Source organism: Canis lupus, chromosome 16, assembly GCF_048164855.1.
Source record: "Canis lupus baileyi chromosome 16, mCanLup2.hap1, whole genome shotgun sequence".
Taxonomy (NCBI): domain Eukaryota; kingdom Metazoa; phylum Chordata; class Mammalia; order Carnivora; family Canidae; genus Canis; species Canis lupus.
Window position 1 is genome coordinate 8,986,013 of NC_132853.1, and position 17,614 is coordinate 9,003,626.

Consider the following 17,614-nt stretch of genomic DNA (forward strand, 5'->3'; position numbering starts at 1 on the left):
GGGAGACTTGTTGATTAAAAATGCAGTATGAAAATGGGAGCAAAGCTGCCATTAAAAATGATTAATTAGAGTCCTGCTCATTATTCTATTTGGAATGATGCTATTAATATTAATGACCCTTAAAAATACTTCACATACAAGCACTTACTCTTTATTTCTGCACTTCCTACAGGGTGGGCCCGTTCCTTACCCCAGCTCTCCAAAGCTTGGACTCTTCCCAGAATCGGTCCCTCTGGAGGGCACGTGGCCAGAGTTTTTGCCACCCGCTTATTCAGGGACCGTCACCACTGTCTTCCTGACCCCCAGCCACATGGGCTGGGCAGCTCAGAAAAGGCTGTCCTCTCTCACTCCAGCCAGGAAGCAGAGCATGTGTGCCTCTTTTAACAGTTTTATTTTGTAGCTGAACGTCATGGTGGTTTCTGGGAAGAGGAGGCCAATATCCGACCCTGGGGGGCAGGGCTAAGCTTTCCCTAATAAGATGGCAGCAGGGATGACAGAGATAGAAGGGGCCGCTTCATTAGGGAAACTGAAAGTCATTCCCGGGAGGGCAGAGTGAAAAGCCAGGGGGCAGCCTCCCCAGGAGCCGGCAGCTCCATGGCAGCTCCAGCAGGGTGAAAGCTCCAATTAAAAATATTAACCCCGCCACCAGGGCTTGGGACGCAGGGCCTGGTCACGGCGTGAGCTGTGTTCTCTGAGGAAGATTCCAGGGGACATCCCGCAAGCAATCAGGAGAGGAAGTGACAAGAACTTGACCATGCTCTGTTGTTTTGTCTGTCCTGATAGAGCAAAAATCATTGGCATGTGCTCTGTGCCTGTTTCCTACCCTTGTGGCATTATGATCATCCATCTGCCACTCTGGGTCTCCTACCGCTGAGACCAAAGGCGATGGCATGGACTCAGCTGAAAACTCTGGCTGGCAGGGACCCTGTCCCCTGTGCTCCCTGGTGTCCAGCACAGAGCCTGCGCATAGATGTGCTTTCAAAATACTCAATGAATGATCCTGATGACATTATCACTGGGTCATTTATCCCCGGTGCACCATAAGCAACTCTCGATTGTCTCTGCACAATCAGGAGAGACAGAGAACATTTAAATGCCTCTACTTGTCTTAGGAATAGCTTTCTTTCTTTCTTTTTAAGATTTATTTATTTATTAGCAAAAGAGAGAGGGTAAGCAAGCACAGCAGAAAGAGCAGAGGGAGAGGGAGAGAGAATCTCAAGCAGACTCCACACTGAGCGTGAAGCCCGATGCGGGGCTCAATCCCATGACCCTGAGATCATGGACCTGAGCCAAAACCAAGAGTCAGATGCTTAGCGGACTAAGCCGCCAGGTGCCGGAGTGGCTTTCTTGAGCTTGCCTTTACTAATAAATATATTTATGTCAGGAATTTAGCAGAAATTTTCTTCTCTGGGTTCAAGATGGGTTAACCACTTTTTTAAAAATACAAGTGACATTTTTTGGGCACTGGGGACAGACCTGGGCCTGCTCTGAGGGCTTCCGTTCAGAAGATAGCTTAGCCCTCAGACACATAGTATGAGCGCAGCCTCACTCCACGGCTAGTTGAGCGCCTAACCACTATGTCCCAAAGAATAGACAGTCTGCTCTGCTCCCCGACATGCACACACACACACACACACACACACACACACACGCAGCATCAGGCCATATTTAGCAATTGGCTAATATAAAAAGATTTTACAAAGCATCGAATGTTAAAAGAATCCCTCACTTTACCTAAAAGTCACATTGCTCACTTTGTGACCTTGATCAGGAAACTGAGGCTCAGAGAGGTTGAGTCAGCTCCTGAGGTCACAGAGCTAGAAACCAGCAGACTGCAGGATATGGTGTTTGCTTACATGCAAATGTATTCGAAACCTAGGCTAACAGCATCTTTTTCTGATATGCTATCACGTGATCTGCTCCCAGCCCTTCCGCGGAAGCAGGCTGGCGCTCCTTCCACCTCCGAGCTCCCGGCAGCCACCCTGTAGCCTGTGGCAGTGTAGTGCTTGCAGGCACAGCCCAGAATGCTCCTCACCTTGCCAGCTTGCTGCAATCTCTCTAGCGATCAGGCTGGTCTTCCCCAGCTCCCTACTTGTGCCTTCAGTTAAAGTCCTCTTTAATTAAACAGCAGCTCTCCCTGGAAAGCAATTGAATTATCTAATTATGCGCTCCTAACCTGATTGCTATCGCTGACGTGGGACTTGGCGACTCAGGTGTTGATGGGGCTCTACAGGAGCCAGCACTGGTGACGGATGTGACCCCCCGCCCACTTCCCTCCCCCGCCCCAGCTCACCTGCTTCCTCAGGGTCAGTGCATGCCCCAGCAGACACTGTCCTAAAGACTGACCAGTCCCGAGCCCAAGGCTGCACCTGCTGGAGCCTTGGCCACCACTGAACTGTCCTGAGTGGCTCCTTCTCCACTTGTCAGTGGCTGTGAAGGATGGGTGGGGGTAGCACAGCTCCTGGAGTCCCCCGCCACTGACTTGTACTGGGCCCTTTGGACTGCTCTGCGGCACCTACAATATTTGGCTCCAGGACCTGCTGGTTCATTTTGTGCGCTCATCTTGTCGCTCTCTGGCGGGCATCTCCTGTGTGCAGGCATGCTGCCAGGACCTGGGCATGGCAGCTGAAACCTGCTGTCCCCTGAATACAGTCCCGGCGAGACCTTCCCACCCAAGCCACTGTCGGGGGTGGGTGGGGGGTGGGCACTGCCTGATTCACCCCTCCCTCCACTCAGATCTTCACTCGGAGGAGGGTTCGGGACATATTTGGGAAAATCAATCATAACTATTAGGATACAATTCTGCTATTGTGTGCACACATAGCAATAATAACTGCATTGTTGAATGGGCCTCCTATATTCTAGCAAGCACTGGCTTCTTTTAAATTAAGCGCAATTGTTTTCTGTTTTTCTACTTTTTAATCTGAAAAAATTTCCAACCTCTGCAAAAATAGCAACCTCCCTATACCCTTCGCCTAGACTCACCAGTTGTTGGCTCTTTGCCACAGGTGCTTTATTCCCCCACCCCCACCCCACCCCCGCCACCCCATATCCCTGGTGTTATTGGTGATGTTTTGCTGAATCATTTAAGAGTAAGTTTGTGGACATCATGCCCTTCAGCACCAATTACTTACAGTTTGTCTCCTAAGAATAGAGACATTTTGTCTCCTTTTTCCATATGTTTTTAAAATGTACCGAGGTGAAATTCGTGTAACGTAAAATTGACCGTTTCAAAGTGAACAATCTCGGGGCATGGAGCACATCCACAGTGTTAGGCAGCCCCTGCCTCTGTCAAGTCCGGAACACTTCCAGCAGCCCAACATCAAACCCATTACCATTAGGCGATTGCTCCCAGTCCCAAAATACCCGCCTTCATTCCGAGGGTCGCTACATTTCAGGGCCTCAGGATGGTGATCGGGTTCAGGAATTTCACACCGATGGAATACTACCAGCCGGTACACGACCCATGTGCACACTCTGCTAATTTCCCCAGTGCTGTTCTTTCCGGTAATTTCCCTTTTTCCCCTTGATGCAGGATCCAGTCCAACAGCCCACACTGTGTCAGGTTGTTTGGCCTCATCTTTAGCCCTTTAGACCAGTTGCTCAGCCCTTAAAAAATTATGTATACATATATTATTGTTTTTTTAACGTTGGAAAATTTTCAGATTTACAGAAAAGTTGCAAAGACCATGCAGAGAGCTCTCCACACCCATCACCTAGTTTCCCCTAGTGTTATCATCTCCTACAACCATTATATATTTGTCAAAGCCCAGAAGTCAGCACTCTTCATGGATTTCACCTGTTTTTCCACTGTTGTCCTTTTTCTGCTCTGGGATCTGGCTTTGCATTAAGCTGCAGCCGTTTTGCCTTTCACAAGGCTGACGAGGCTGACAGTTCTTTGCACGTGTCGTTTTAATCTCCTCAGTGACTCTAGGATGGAGGTACATTATCAGGGTTCCAGAGAGGAGAGGAGATGGGGATCAGAGGTGAGGTGACTCACCCAAGACCACTCAGGAAATGAGGAGGCAGGACTCAAACCCCATCACTCTGGCTCCGAAGCCTACTCTTCGGCATCTGCACCAGGAATGCCACTTGCACACTCTCACACACACACACAAACACACACAGCTTTATGACATAGTCAGCACTTGGCTCGTATAAAAAAGTGTTCACAAAACATCAAATGGTAAAACCATGGCTCATTTTGTACAACAGGTACATTCCTGAAAAGTTAACTGTGGCTCTCTGGAAGGATTTACTAGAAAGTAGGCATGTATGGACTGCTTCCTGAGTGCGACGTGCTTGCATAAGTTTCTTTACCGGATCAGCAAGCAACCTTTGGTGGGATGTGTTTTTGCACCCATTTTAGAGATGTAAAAATTGAGTGCAGAGAGGAGAATTGACTCGTTCCAGGTCTAAGAGCCAGGTATTAGCTAACCCAGCTCCTTGAACTCAGCTTTTTGCCCCTTTCCTCGGAGTGTCCTTAACCCCCGGGCTCAAAACGACCCGCTTTGGGGTCTAGGGGCCCCCACTGTCCTCCTGCACCCTGGACCAGCGGCAGCCACAAGCTCTGGGTTTGATGGCCAGAGAGGCTCCAGGGTCTGGCCAAGCGAGGCTCCTCGCCACTCTGCTTTGGGGCTCCCGCGCCCCTGGAAGCCAGTTCAGCTGCTGGGGGCAGCCGGTGCCATTCCTCACTCACACGGGATATGCTAATCTGGGGCTCCTCTTTAATAACGGGTCCAGCTGGTAGGAGCTTTTATTTCAGCAAAGTGTGAATGCTGTTGCCATGGAATGCAGCCTTATACCCAGGGAGCAGGAATTACCGGGAGGAGAAGCCGCTCTGGGTTGTCTTTCCCTCTCTCCAAGTTTCACTTCCCTCTGTGTGTTTCACCACCGATTTTCATTTTCGTCTGCATGGAAAACTGGCACACGAATGACGTTTGAGTCAAGGCGCTCAGCACTTTCTCTTCCCCACTCTCCATATGTTTACAAGCTACCCCTTCTGGGGCTGGGACAGGAGGAGGGAACGAAATGGTTCTTTTTTCCCACCATGCGTGAAAATAGCATCCGAGGGGAGAGTGGGACACGATTGGTCCAATGCAGCCAACGTCAAGTCCTCATTCCCAATAGGACGGCGATCCCCCAACTGCTTCTCCACCACTCTTGGCTCCTGTTTAAACTTGATTTGAAAGTCTCTTATGAGAAAGACAGGCTGGGAAGCCTTGGTCATGTTTGGCTCGGTGTGTACGCACACGGTGAGCACCCCTCTCCTGCCACACCGTCCTCGGTGGCTGGGAGCACCCCCTTCAGAGTCAGCAGTCCACTCCCCACCACCTGGGTGATCTTGGACCAGTGACTTAACTGCTCTGAACCTCAGTTTCCTCATTTGTAAACAAGGGGGAGAGAATGGTTACAGCACATTGCCGGGGGTATAAAGGTGATGGTTAGAGCACACACGGCCCCACACAAGCCAGCTGCTTGGTTGGGATTTGGTAACAGTATTGCCTTTTCTTTCTAGTATCACTACTTCCTTCTTTCCTTCCTTCCTTCCTTCCTTCCTTCCTTCCTTCCTTCCTTCCTTCCTTCCTTCTTTCCTTCCTTCCTTCCAAGGGGGTGGGGGTGTGAGGGCAGGAAGGCACGGGAGGAAATGAAAGACTAAAATGAGACATGAGTGGTCCCTGACGTCAACTTCTTTGCAGCCTCGTCGAGGTGGGAGCCATATGTCCAAATAGCTATAGTGCAAGTCAGACCGTGATCATGTACTCACAGCCTGTGTGTGCTGAGCGCTCATGATGCGTTACACACCGCTCTGGAGTGTACTTGTGCGTGCTTCTTCTGATCTTCGGATGAAGAGGCTGAGGTTCAGCTAACGTGTCCAAAGTCGTGTACTGAGGGTGGGGCTGGGACCCCAAGCCGCGAGTCTGGAGGCATGAGCTCCATCACCACACTGTGTCATCTCCCCATGAGAGTGGCCCAGGGGCCTCGGGTCAAGGGCTGGGCTGAGTTCTCCTAGGATGAGAGTGGAGGACGGCTTCTCAGGGAAGAGAGCCTCCGAAGCCATGCAGGGCTTCCTGAGACCCACAGAGGAAGGGGTCCCAGCCAGAGGCTCAAATCTGCTCAAATCCATTTGAGCACCTGCATTTTTTTTAAAGATTTTATTTATTTATTCATAAGAGACAGAGAGAGAGAGGCAGAGACACAGGCAGAGGGAGAAGCAGGCTCCATGCAGGGATCCTAGGTCTCCAGGATCACGCCCTGGGCTGAAGGCGGCACTAAACCGCTGAGCCAGCCAGGCTGCCCAGCACCTGCATCTTTGTTCCCACATCTGTGGAAGGCAGATGTGGGCAGGGGCCACTCCCACCCAGCATGTTTGGGAAATAGCCTGTCCCCCACGGACTGAGGCAGGAGGGGGCAGGTAGGTGGGGCGCCATGAAGGGATCGGGAAGGCAAGCTGGGCTGGTCTTGAAGTATCCCTTTTGAACCTGATTTTCTAGGCTGAGAGCTGAGTGTGGCCAGGGATGGAACCGAAGGTAGAAGGAAGGGGCCTGGGGATGACAGGATCAAAGACAGATGACAGGAAGTAAGCCGTTGGCTGGGGAACCCGTATGGATCATCCATGTCTTCCCTGGAGGCATCCTTTCCACTTCCCCAACTTAAAAACTCGCTGGGGTCACACGGAGGAACATATTTCTTAGGTGTTCATAGGGTCCCAGGTCACGGATGTCCAATGATCAGATGCTGCCTAGTGGTGTCAATACCTCATTTTGCACTCCTGAAATCATGAGGGATGTCTGGAATCGTGATGGAGATCAGAACCCAGGGTGGCTTGGCGGGCAGCCCATGGGGCCGTGTGTGGCCATGTCCTGTCTTCCTGTGGCAGGAGTTTTTGGTGCCCCTTGATCCACCTTGGGGATTCCAGACAGGGTGGGAGTGCCCAGGTGGGCCTTTTGAGGCATAGCAACGCCAAGGGATGCACACAGAGATCCATACGCTTTGTTATCGGAGTGACATCAAAGTCAACAGGTGACACACGGGAAGAGCTGACAGTGGAGACAATTTTGTTCGGGGGAGAGGATGAGAGAGGGAGAGAGGAAATGAGCACTGTGCCAGCAAGAGCAGGAAGGAAATTTGATTTTAATATTCCAATTAGCAGCTATACTGACCCTATTAATCCCCTAATTACTCGGCTTTACCTGTGCACACAGGAGTGATTTAGAATCAACACCCTCTTTGTCTTCCTTGCTGGTCCGTTCTTTCAGGTAGCAAACGCTGATTGAGCACCTACTATGGCTTAGACACTGGGAAGTCCACGTTGACCAGATGGTCCCAGCTGGCCCAGCAGAGCTTATAATCCAGGAGGTTGTGGGGAAGGGGCAAGAGGAACCAGGCAATCACAATACACTGTGGGAACCTCCTTGTGAGCAAAAGCCTGGGATCCACTGGGGGCTGCCAGGTCCTGGGTCCCCCGTCAGAGGCCCCCTATCTGCCTCCTGACCCATCTGAGTTTTTTTTTTAAGATTTTATTTATTTATTAGAGACACAGAGAGAGAGAGAGACAGAGAGACAGAGAGAGAGAGAGGCAGAGACACTGGTACACAGGCAGAGGGAGAAGCAGGCTCCATGCAGGGAGCCTGACGTGGGACTCGATCCTGGGTCTCCAGGATCATGGCCTAGGCTGAAGGCGGCGCTAAACCGCTGAGCCATCCGGGCTGCCCTCATCTGAGTTTTATGACCATAGGACTCTATGGGTTGCTTGCTCCCCCAGGCAAGGCACACGGATCGGCCTCCGTGGGTACTTGGAAGAGCTGTCACCACTTTTGAACATCTACGAGCCCAGCCCTGGGCATCAGCAGCCGTTTGATGCTATGGGGTTGCATCTCTGATCTCCTTTTTGTAGATGAAGGGATGTTTTTCGTTTCTCATGGGGGCCTTATGAGTGGCGGAGTGGGGATCTGAGCCTGCTCTCTCTCATGGATGGTCCCAGGGTCCGTTCTCCCCACCCAACACCTCTTTCCAGCAGCACCTGCTGCCTCCCGACAGCCAGAGAGGCAGGTGGAGGCTTCGGAGGAGGGGCAGGTGGGAGGGAGGGAGGAGGGAGATGGCAGTCAGGAGTCACGAATATCTAACATCTTGTGATGCTGAAACTCAAGAGCCCCCTGACTCAGCAGGATATTAATAACCTCTGCTGGTCCTTGGAGGGCGGCTCTGCCAGGGAGGCGAACAGCAGGGCTGTATCCGCCCCCTGCCGCCAGTGGCAGCTCACACACCACCCGTACTCACCTGTCTGTCTCCCCACACCAGGCGGGGAACCTCCGAGAGCAGAAGCTGGTCTGTATCTCCAGCCCCAGCACAGAGCTCAGCACCCAGTAGGAACTCAATCAACAACTGTGAAGTGGGTGCACAGATGGATGGATAAACAGATTGACCCTAAAATCTCCCAGCAACATCACGGCTATTTCCTCTCCCTCCGAATCATCTACGTAATTGCTCGTAGTATGTCCTCAGTAAACGCAGGTTGCTGAGGTCAGGTTTCACATCTTCCTCAAGGAGCAGCGTTTCCCAAGTACCTGTTTGCGTCGGGTACAATTCTGGGCTGTCCACACGGTGGATGGAGACTCATCCCCACCCTCTAGATCGGGGAGACAAGGTGAGGCCTACTATGCTACTATGTGTAGCTCCCAGACATCACAAATCCATCACCAGAGAGCCAGACTCCTTAATCTCAGCCCTGTGTCTTGATAAGCTGGGGTCCCACTCAACACAGCCCTCTGGGTCATTCAGCAAGCTGGGGCCCTGAGGGGTGCCTGGGGATGGGGTCTTCCGGAAGCCACCCATGGGGACTCTGTGGGACAGCAGAAGACCGCACGACTGACCTCTGGGCTCTGGTGGGGGTAGTGTGTGTTTGTGTGTGTGTGTGCAACCAGCAGGGATCATTAGAATAGTTCCCAACCTGCAGGCCCCCAGTGCTGACCAGTGAAAGCAGGTGCCAGGTGAGTGCAGGGGTGAGGCCTGGAGGCCCTGCTGCTGGGCCAGGCACTAGCCTGGGTAGCTGCTGGGCCCTGAGGGTTGCCAGGGAGTGGGTGTTGCAGGGGCTCTGGGCAGTACCTCCACCAACCAGGGAATGCATGAAGCATTTCATCAAATGGGAGAAACGATCCTTGAAAAGAGCAGGGGAAGGGCAGTGGCCCTGCCTGTGGACACCTCAGGCTACGAGGCTTTTTCTGGAAGCAGCCCTGTCACATTTGGCTAAGGAGTTGCAGTCTCGCTCTTGGGTGCCTGAGACCCCGAAGGCACATAGTGGTTGCTCAGGATGTGTCGGACCTCAGGCCTGTGGCTCTGTGTCCCCCACCCTGCCCTGAGGCCACAGCACTCACAGCTCGCCTGGAGCTCGCATGGGTCTCACCTGTGCTCTGTGTGTGGCGTGTAAATGCCAGGCTCCTGGCAAGCGTGTTCTAGACACAGTTGCTGCTCTCCTTGGGGAGTTGTCATTCTGTTGATCGTTTGGGGAGACACTTGTACTGGGTGATCACAGACTGTGGCATTGGTATGGGACCTGCCAGGCCAGCAGTTCATCAGAAAATGCTGGCACTGGAAGGACCCCCTCGCTTGCAACCATGAGGGTCCTGAGGCCCAGTGAGGGAGTGCAAGACTCAGCCAGTGTCCCAAAGCTCACAGGGGACATACTTGGGGCGAGGAGCTCCAAGGCAGGGAGGTGGGGGGTCAAGGGCACTGGCTCTGGGGTCAGGAGGGTCTGGGGCTGAGTCCTGGTGTAGGACGCGGAGCAAGCTGTGTCACTCACTCTCTGAGCCTCAGTACTTCCCTTGGGGTCTGGCACGCAGTCTGTTGTCAGTTGATCAAGATTTCTTTAGACAAACCCCAGGAGTCTCTCCAGAACTCTGCTGTCCAAAGCAGCTGCAGCCACACAGTAAGGGCTGACAGGTGAGCATGGGGGATCTGGGGATCTCAGGGAGGCAGAGTTTGGAAGAGAAAGGGTCTCTTCCCAGCCTCAGGGTGGTTGGTGATTTGATCTGGCCTCCTGGGGAACAGTTCATTTTCATAGGGGAGGACAGGGCACCATTCCCTAGGGGACCCAAAATGACACTCCCTGGGGCTTCTGAGATCCCCTGGTTTGGGTGATCACACTGGGGGTGGTCTTTGCAGCCCTCTGAGCACCCCAAAGCTGTCAGTTAATTATTTAATTGTTAAATCCCCACAAAGAGCCTGAGAGGTAGGTGCTGTTATGTCTCCATTGCACGGATGGAAAAATTAGGTGCAGAGAGGTGCCCAAGGAAACAGGCAACATGTGGGGATTCTAAACCCAGGCTGTCAGGCTTGGGTGGGGGGCTGCTCGTAAACGCCAGAGGCCAGAGGCCCTCACACAGGGTCTGAAGACTGTGTCTGGTGGTGGTGGGGCATTACCACTTGCTCGGCGACCACCCCACAGGTGGGTGGCTCAGGACGCTAGGGGCCCCCACAGCAATGTCCGAAGCAGTGAAAGTAGCTGGGAGGGGTGTTTAGAGCAGTGCAGAGGGGTCCCTGATGTGGTGCTAGGCAGGGCCTGGAGAGGGGTGAGTCATGACGAGCCATATAGCTGCAGGTGCTAGAAAATTTGGATTCAGAAATTAGCAGAGTCAGGATATGAGGAAATTGGATTCAGAGCTTATGTTTTTCCAGATTAATACTACTACTACTACTACTACTAATAATAATAATAATAATAACTCCACTTCTGGGAGTCCTCCACAGGGTGGGATGCAAGAAGCCATGCCCTTCTGCCCATCAGATGTCATAAAAAGTAAAGCCCACAGTCAGGTGACCAGCCGGCTTGTCCTCCCCAGCCCTGGACACATCTGCTAGTAAGAAGGGGGAGCAGGGGTGGGACCAGAAGGTGGAAGAGTCTGGAGGACCCCGTGAAGACAAAGGCTAGTTAGGACCCCTCAGAGTAGGAGGAGCCCTACTGGGAGTGGAGGCGGCATGAGTTAAGTGTGGACATACTAGAGGTTACGGGCAACAGGCAGCAGTCAGCGGAGAGGGACAGTGTCACCTGCGAGCTGTCCCCGTCCATCAGGCCAACTGCCATTAAGTGAGACATGGAAGCCGGTTTCCAGGATCAGGGGTCAAGCTCCACGCGTGATGGGACCTGCAACTTCTTGGGAGCCCTTGTCTTGGGCTCCGGATCCCCCGAGCGGAAGAGCTTGACCAGAAATGAGGGGGAGCCAGGACTCTTCAGAAGCACAGGGGTGGGCCCATCAGAGCAGAGCCACCTCGTGCCCTTTGGGCAGGACCCAGAGCAGGACCAAGCATGGAGGGAGCAGGAGTGGGGCTCCGAAGACTCGGTTTTTGTGGTTTTTATTTTTAAGATATTTATTTATTTATTTATTTAAGAGAGAGAGAAATCATGGGCAGGGGGAGAGGCAGAGGGAGAAGCAAGCTTCCTGCAGAGCAGGGAGCCCGATGCAGGCCTCCATCCCAGAACCTCGGGGTCATGACCTGAGCCGAAGGCAGACACTTCATGGACTGAGCCACCTGGGCGCCCAGGATTCAGTGTTTTGATGGCAGAGAAGTTTGTATGCCCAGTGGCCCTGCAGGTGACAACTTGATGACAAAACTGTTGCACGTTGAGTGTGGGCGATGAGGAAAGACAGAGTTGGAGGGAACGTCCTTGGGTTGATTTATTTCCCCGCACTGGAAGCCGTCTTCCAGAACTTCCAGCTGCCTTTGGTCGCAGGGGCTCTTGCTCTCGGGCGGCCCACACCCAGATGGTCTGACCAGGACGCAGCACATCAGCTTGGTGGCGACCTGAGCGGGGCTCTGGGGCCCAGGCCACTCCAGGATCCCTCGGCTCTCCGGGGAGCAGGAGGGAACCGGCCGAGGCAGCAAAGCAGGTACTTCTATAACTGGGTGATTTTGTGATCAGCACATGTCTGAGGGGAAAACCGCACCTGCTAGCTGTCCTGGAGGCTTTCTCAGTAAGAAAGAGAAAGGTTTTCCTCTAGGCGAGGAGTCCGGGGTGGGAGCAAGGAGCAGCTTCCTCCAACTACCACCACCTTTTCCGTTCAGATTGCCACTTTTATTCAACTCCTCTCTCCTGGCTGGTGTGCACCCCACCTTCAAACACCCCGCGAGCAGCCTGCACACCTGGCGATCACGGGGAGGACCCAGGCGAGGGATCCCACCTTTGAGAGTGGGCATGGTTCCTTCCTCAGCCCCCCAGTTCTCACACCCCCTGACCCTGAGAGCTGGGAGCAAGGTCCCCCACATCGGGAGAGGGATGGGTGGGGATGGGGGTGGCAGTTCAGCCTCCTGAGAGTGGATTTCGAACGGTGGTTTTCGCTAGAGGAGCTGCCCCGGCCTGGAGGAGGGCCAGGGCTGGTATCCCATACATTTCCCAGACTCACTGAACCCCGTGGTTCTCCTGACACAGAGCAGTCCCCTCTGCTGGGCCACTGGCTCCCTCGGGGCCCCGGACTTGCCTTCACCGAGGCACTCAGGGGAGGAGGGCTTGCCAGAGCCTACATTTAGGGAGCACTTACTACGACCAGAGTTAAAGATTCCTACGCGTGTCTCCAAGAATCCTCCCCAACAACCGTAGGGAGTAGGTGCTAGTATCATCCCCATCTGACAGATGACAAAACTGAGGCCAGAAGGGATGGGAGTCAAGGTCTGGGTTCCCACAGAGCCTGGGTATGATAGTTCTCCTAGCTCCTGGTTTGAACTTTCCTCCCTCCTATCCTCTGCTAGGATAGGAGTTAGGACTTGCCTCTGCTGTTGGCTTGGGTTTGTCTAGTGTTCTCTGGCAACGCTGCCAGGCTGGCACACTGTACACTGAGCCTTATACACACATATGTGCACGTACAAATGCACACACACGTGTGTGCGCATGCTCCTTCATACTTCCCCAGACTCCGCAGCCTCCCTAGCTTTACCTGACAGTATCTGGCATGCAGTAGGTGCTTAGTAAACCTTTGTGAGGTGCACAGGCAGCCTGGTTCTGGTGACATGAATAAACTGAAGGCGAGACCCAGTGGACTTGTCACCACTTGCACCCCCAGGGCCTAGTGGGGTGCCGGCATACAGTAGGTGCTCAACGGGTAACCCAAAGTCTCCTGCAGGGAGACGTTACCACCCAGCAAAGCTGGCAGGGCCAGGGTAGTTACCCGCCCCCACTGAGGGAGGGAGGCCGGTGCTCCTGGGTATCCTCCATCTCGAAGACCTGAAGGATCCCCAGAGAGTCTGGAACCCACAGGCGTGAGCAGCAGTTGGCTCTGCAGGCTGGAGACCTGCAATCAAAGGTGCTCAAGGCATCGACTGGGCTGAAATCCCGGCTTGTCTGCTGGTCCCCCAAGAACAGGGATGGGGGGTTTCACCCCTGCATCAGCCACCTCTCCCGAAGGAGCCAAGCAGCGGTGCTTGGAGGAACCAAGCTCTTCCTCCTGGGCTGGGGGTGTTCACCGGATCAGGAATGAGACATTCACACGTGGACCCCAGGATCCCAGCAGGGCTTCGAGGATGGCGGGGGGAGACCATACATCAGTGAGCCCAGCCGTGAGGCCTGAGCTCAAATACTGGCACGGCCCTAACCGAGTCACCCGGGGTAGGCTCCTCAACCTCCGTGTTCTCATCTGAACAGCAGAGAGGACAAGAGCGTCTTTCACAGGGTGGTAGGAAAGCAGTAAAGTAACGTGCTGTGCACCATGCCTGGTGTGGAATACCAGAGCCACCTTGTGTTAAGCACTTTCTAGAAGCCAAACAGGTCTCAAGCATTAGCCCATTAAATCCTTACACCAAGCCTAGGCACTGGGTACTGTTATTATGCCCATTCTCCAGAGCAGACAACTGAGGCTTGGTGAGGTGAGTCCATTACCCAAGGTCACACAACTAGGAAATGGCGAGCAGGAGTGCGAGCCCAGGGCTGCTCATTTCTGAAGCCTTGAGTCCCAACCTTTATTATAGCACATGCCCATCTAAGACCTGGAATTAACCCTTGAAGCTGACTCATCCCATTTTACAGCAGATAAAAAACCTGAGGCCCAGAGAAGGAAAGAGAGTAGCCTGATCACGGAGCTGCTGCTGCAACAGGGCCTCCGACCCCCATAGTTACTGCGCACGTTTATCCAGCGCTTACTCTGCGCCAGGTATGAAGAGCTTTACGGGCATCGCTGCACATACATTTTCCAATAACCCTCGGCAGAGAAATGCTTTTGTCAATCCCATTTTTTGTTTGGGTAAACTGAGGCAGAGAGGGGTGGTAGCTTACTCAAGGTCACCCAGCCAATCAACAGGACAGGTAGGACTCGTACCCAGAGAGTCGAACTTTAGAGCCCTGGACCAGTACCGCTGTGTCCCCGCTTCCCCGCAGAGCCCGAGCCAGCCTTGCCCAGCAGCCTGGGTCCCAGGCAGACTTACCTGCCAGGGGAATGGGGTCTGCGGGACCCCCAGGGCACGGCCACCGCCAGGCAAGGCAGGGTGCAGCCGGAGCCCCCAGCTGCGAGAGCGTTGCCTCAGCTAAACTACCCAGGGAGATGGGCACGGACCCGGGGCTGGCAGGCCCGGCCTGCCTGAAGACCATTAGCCCCCTGCCTCCACGAAGAGAAGTTTATCCAACAAAATGCAGGCGAGCACAAGATCACGTTCTGCTTTATGTGTCTCTTGTTGTAGGCAGCGCACATCTTGGGAGATGTGTGGATGAAAGGCACCATATAAAATGCAATCAATTATGAATCACCATTACTGAATTAATCACATGTATGATTAATACAGTAATAATAATTAATGGGAGTATGGTCTGGAGATTAGAGCGGGGAACTGGCAGGGAGGAGCCGGGGTGCTTCTTGAAGGCTCTGCCATCGCCTGGAGGTGTCACCTTGGGGAAGGCCCCGGGCTTGGGTCTCGGTCTCTCCCGCTCTCTGTGTACCCCTGCCTTGGTTGTGGAAATAAGGGGCCTGGGGATGCCCTGAAACCCTGGACGGTCCTGGGCTAGTTCCCAGGATCTTACTACTCACAGCTGCATCGCAACTGCTCAAGGTCAGGGGGACAAATCAAAATCTGGGTCTGGCATAACAGAGACCAGAGCGCAGGAGGCAGAGGGTGAAAGCACGATGGAGGGGGGTGGGTGTCTTGAGCTTACACTTGACTTTAATCAGTGGTGCGAGCTCATTTTATCTGTCTGTCCTTTTGTCTGTCTGCAGCAGGTTTTGCCTTGTCTCAAAAACCCCAGAGGGCCTGGACCTCATCTGCTACCTCTCATTGCAAAACTACTAGATCATTCTTTTTTTTTTTTTGCGTGTGACTTTATAATTCCTATTATTCGTCTACCCCATCCATGCATATTTCCTCATTGCAAAGGAGTCAAGCAACACAGAAGGAATATGTATATAATAAAGCATGTCATCCCCCCATCTTTCCTGTTCATACTTTGGTATCTTTATTTTATATATATCCTTAAAAAAACATAGATGGAATAAAATTAAATGCATTGTTCTGCAGATGCTTTTTGGTAGTAGGTTTGACATACACAATTCAAATTAAAGCTGCCTAGTGGAGCCAAAACCCTGCCACTGGGGAGGATGGTTGGGCTGCTGGGGGTGGGGGGGGTGTTGTCAGCAAGGATTTTCATCTTATTGCATTTTATTTTGGTGGGGGGAGGGGAGAGTCATTAACACTTTCCTGCCCCTGGTGCTCAGCTTCATTTCATCACCAGGAAAAGGTCATTTGTCATAAGGTACCTTGATGAAGTTTTAAAATGAACATCCCTTGACCACCTGGTCCCTACACAGTCGGATCCTATTTGTTTCCCGTCTTTATAGTTCACTTGACAGGACCTGGGTCTTCTGGATGCTGCATCGGCTACTGTCGGGATCATCACAAAGGGACCCTTCCGGGGCAAATCCTCTCATTATGCAGATGGAGAAACTGAGGCTGACAGCTGGGAAGGCATGACCCCAGGCCACACATCTAGTTAGGGGCTGAGTGGAGAAAAATCCAGTATCCTGACTCAGGGCAGTGCTCTTTCTACCATCCCATCATTTCCAGGGTCTGGAAATGGGGAGACCGGAAGATGGTTTCCAGATGGGTCCCTGAAAAAGTCTATTGGCATCAGCTGGTTGGAGAGGCAGGAAGCACTGGGGAGGTGTTGTAAACATCGTTTCCAGTGGCCCAGAGCTTTGCATATGGGTCACATAAACCATCCGGGTAATAACAGGACGATGCACCCAGGGCCCCTCCACTGTGTTTAGACGAACCACAAATGAGAATCATCTTCCTCCACGTCTTGTTGGGTGTTCCTGACAGCATCCAGTGTCGGTGATGATGGAGGAGCAGGGCGTGGGGGTGACAGCAGGCTGAGGACCTACCCAGGTTATCACTCATGCTGCCTGCACAGAAGTCCCACACTGTGCCCTTCACTGCTGCCTGCAGGCCCAGTGCTTAAAAATCAAATTGCTGGGATCTGTTCACCTCTGACGAGGCTCCTCCTGCTAGATGCTTTGAGACCAGGGAGCAGGTAACCGGGGACTGGCATCTATTCGCTCTCCTAGACATCTTTTCATATGGAGCCCCTCTCCAGCGAGATGGGAGGATCTGAGAGCAAGTGTCGGAGGAGGCAATGGAAGGCCTTGTTTTGACCCCTTGGAAAAGGAAAGATTCACATGTCTCAAATGGGGAAACTGAGGCCTCAAAGCAAGCTGCACTGTGCCTCAAGTTAACCAGTGAGTCAGGCAGTGACAGAGTACCACCCGGGAAGCCAGAGAGCCCTGCCTCCCAGGCCAGAGTCCGCCTTAGCTGTGTGACCTTGGGCAATCTACTTATCATCTCTAAGCTTCATCTATAACTTGGGACTTTGCTAATAGGAGTTAAGTCATGGGTCTGTTGGGAAGAATCAGTGGCTGATACATATAAATCGGTTTGCATGAGGCCTGGCATAAAACAGGTGTTCAATAAATGTTAAATTATTGTTACTGTTATTATTATTAAAGCAGATGAGAGTCTCTAATTCTGTCTGGTTTTGTGACCACAGCTGAAACATTTGGCAGTACAGCCCTCTCCCAGTGAAAGGGGGAACCACCAGCAGGGAAGGGGTCAAGGTGGAGGTAAGAGGCGGTAAGAGGGGGGTGGGGCCCAGAGGTGCCACATCTCCTTCCTGTCCCTGACACCCTCTGTGACCTTGGACCAGTCCCTCTCCCTCTCTGTCCTCAGGCTCTTTGTTCTCGGTGCATCCAAATGGCAGGGCTGGCTGCCTGAGCCCTGCAGTGAGAACCCACCCTGGAGGAGGCCAGGAGCACCTGAAAACCACCCGTCCCCGCTGGAAGATGGAAGCAGCTCTCTGCATGGCCCTGGGAGACAGGGCGGCAGGAAGCTTCCCCCAGCGTTCAAGAGCCGAGGGCGGCTGGCCCAGGGTGGCAAACTCCTTGGCCTCTGCCCGGGCCCCTGCAGGAGTCCTCCCCGCCCTCCTCCCATGCTTGCCAGGAGTGAGGGCCCTCCTGCCCCCCTACTCTGCACTCCCTCCGGAGCTGGCTTGGCTTCATCAAAAGCAGGGCCCATCAGGGTGGAGGCGGCGATGTGTCAGCTGGTATTCAGGCTCTGGTTGTGCGCTCAGATCGCTCCCCCTCCCCATCTC